General features: G+C 43.1%; 1 pseudogene; it reads left to right on the top strand.

Moving 5' to 3' along the window:
- Nucleotides 1-638: 638 nt before the first annotated feature.
- Nucleotides 639-2,010, top strand: LOC146200217 (legumain pseudogene; annotated as a pseudogene).
- The last annotated feature ends 884 nt before the right edge of the window (nucleotides 2,011-2,894 follow it).

Below are 2,894 nucleotides of genomic sequence, written 5' to 3'. Positions count from 1 at the left end.
TATGTAGAACATTAAATGCGTCATCATTAAGGTAATTGAGTAACTCAGCTGTAATGTCTTAAATTTGCTAGTTTTGCTCTTCGCAAGGCTGGCTAAGGCCTATCAACATCACTTCTCAGCTTGTCTTCAGGATGAGAGCAATCTTTACACAAATCATAATAAAGCTGAACATAAACAGATGAAAGAAAAGCAGAAACTTCTGTCCACCTTCAAACATTACACTCAGTAAGAAACGTAAATTCACTGACGTAAATTTTCCTTACAATCAGCACCAAATGGCATTCGTTTATTAAAAAAAATCAAAGGTGGTGGTTTATGTTCAATAAAGACATTTCCAACGATGTTGTAGCAATTGTAACGCGAGAAACAATAGAATCAATTACTCTCGTTTTCAATCTAGGCAATGAGCGCATGTGCATGTGGCCTATGGTCATTTTATGCATGATCAGAATTCTAAGTGGCAGATAATGGTATGTCGTTTCATGTGTGCCTATGAAACGCTTGCTGCGATAAAGCTAGATTTCTGTGGAACCTATTGTAAGTCTCTACATCACATGCATTTTAATCACAGTGGAGCTCTGATATGGATTACGATATCTCAACTGCTCCATTTAAATGTCAGCGGCGAACGAGCTTGCAGTCCCACAACGTGCCACCATGGCGCCCTACTGGAAGCTATTGCTGCTACTTTCAACATCGTTGGCCCTTGGTGCCTCATCAATCACGCACAAGTACAACGCCGATGATCCTGGCGACAAGCCAAAGCTTTGGGCGTTTCTGGTGGCTGGATCACATATCTACGACAACTACCGGCATCAAGCAGACATCTGCCACGCCTACCACGTCCTCCATAACCACGGCATTCCTGAGGAGCAGATTGTTGTCATGATGTACGATGACATCGCAAATAGCACATATAACCCAACGCCAGGCATCATCATCAACCATCCGGATGGAGAGGACGTCTACGCAGGTGTGCCCAAAGACTACACTCGACACCTCGTAACCCCTCAAAACTTCCTAGACATTCTTCAAGGCAAGAAAGTCATAGGAGGCAGCGGCAAGGTAATTGCCAGTGGTCCCAATGACCACATCTTCATTAATTTTGCAGACCACGGAGCACCTGGCCTCATTGCATTCCCTCATGACGAGTTGCATGCTAGACCGTTTATAAATGTCATTAAGAAAATGCACAAGGAAAAAAAGTTCGCAAAGATGGTTATTTACATCGAAGCTTGCGAATCGGGTTCCATGTTCGATGACCTCCTTCCCGAGAACGTCGACGTGTTCGCTACTACTGCAGCCAATACCCATGAATCTTCCTATGCCTGCTACTGGGATGAAAAACGGCAGGTTTATCTAGGTGACTTGTACAGCGTCAACTGGATGGAAGATTCCGACAGGGAAGACCTACGCAAGGAATCTCTCAATGACCAGTTCAGTATTGTCAAGAAAGAAACCAACATGAGTCATGTCATGGTGTACGGTGATCCCAGCATAGGAAAGCTTTCAGTCAGTGAGTTTCAGGGAGATAAGGCCGCAAAGCCCATTGTTTTACCAAAAGCCCCACATGCTGTTGTTTCCAGCCGTGATGTACCCGTCGCCAGTCTACGAAACAAGCTAGCGAAGGCTATGGATGTTGCTGTGCGCGATTCACTGCGACGGAAGCTCCAGCGAGTTCTGCGAAATAGGTTCTTCCTAAAAGAAAAAGTGACCGAGATTGCCGATTTTGTAACACAGGGAAAGGGAAACAATGTAGGTTTCGTTATGAAAGCAAAGACACGCCTCACAAACTTTGATTGCTATGAAAACGTTGTCCGGTACTTCAGTGATAAGTGCTTCAAGCTGTCCAAGAATCCGTATGCCCTCGAGCACCTCCGCGTCTTCGTCAACTTGTGCGAATCAGGCTACAAGAGTTCTGAAATAACCCAAGGCATGGACATGTCCTGCACTCACCCGACGGTTGTAGATATTGTGTAAAAATAAACTTATTTGTGCTTGCGTAGAAGACCTGCGGTATTTTACTCGGGATCAAATATCATTAATTTATTCCGCGATGATAACACCTTAGCTTTTTTGACAATAATTTTATGGTTTAATAAATGCAGCTATTTCTTTCTTTGAACGATTTACAACTACGTGCTAGAAATATTATAATTTATTATTTGCTAAATTGATTGAAGACAGGAAGCAGATGCAAATATCATTATGCTTCTTTGCTTCTCCTAGGCTGTTTGTTCATCACTAAAGAATTACGGAATAATCTAATTAGACTAAAACGGAACAAAATATCTTTACTCCCCGGCGTTCGACTATGGTACATCCGTTTCCTCTCCTGCTTTTAATCCGACCTTAAAATCTTTCCTTACATCATCGCTCAATTATCTACTGAGAAGGGTGAGGTACTGTAGATCTTCTTTCCTAAAATACACTTTTATTAGGATGTACATGATGCTCATACTTGTCCCCAAATAGTGGAGGCCGAAGCATGCCAAATTCAGCAGACCCGACATTATTTACCGATCTCGGAGGTCCACAAGAAACTGGGTATTATCTCGTACACGGCTATGTGGCAATAGTTCAGTATCTTTGGTCAAAAATCGGTAAAGGAACCTTTCCTGGGAGTGCGCCTTCATGACGGTTTGCAGCACTCAGCTCGTAAAAAAAAGCGCGAAAGCATGAAGGAGGACCAGATGAAACGCCGAATTAGGTTTTATTTCGAAATCAAGGCGGAAAAGCGGTTATGTGGTCTGATGGGGCACCTCCAAAACACTGGTTCGCTTGTTTTCGAAATCAAAGTTGATCAACGTTCCGTCTTGTCTGCCTTCTTGTTCTTGTTATTCGTTTTTTATGCGCTGAATCCTGCGAACATGAAAACAATTAACCACCCCAAC

Source organism: Amblyomma maculatum, chromosome 2, assembly GCF_055883805.1.
Source record: "Amblyomma maculatum isolate TAMU_Amacu chromosome 2, ASM5588380v1, whole genome shotgun sequence".
In the NCBI taxonomy this organism is placed as follows: domain Eukaryota; kingdom Metazoa; phylum Arthropoda; class Arachnida; order Ixodida; family Ixodidae; genus Amblyomma; species Amblyomma maculatum.
This window is presented reverse-complemented; position numbering and strand designations above follow the sequence as displayed.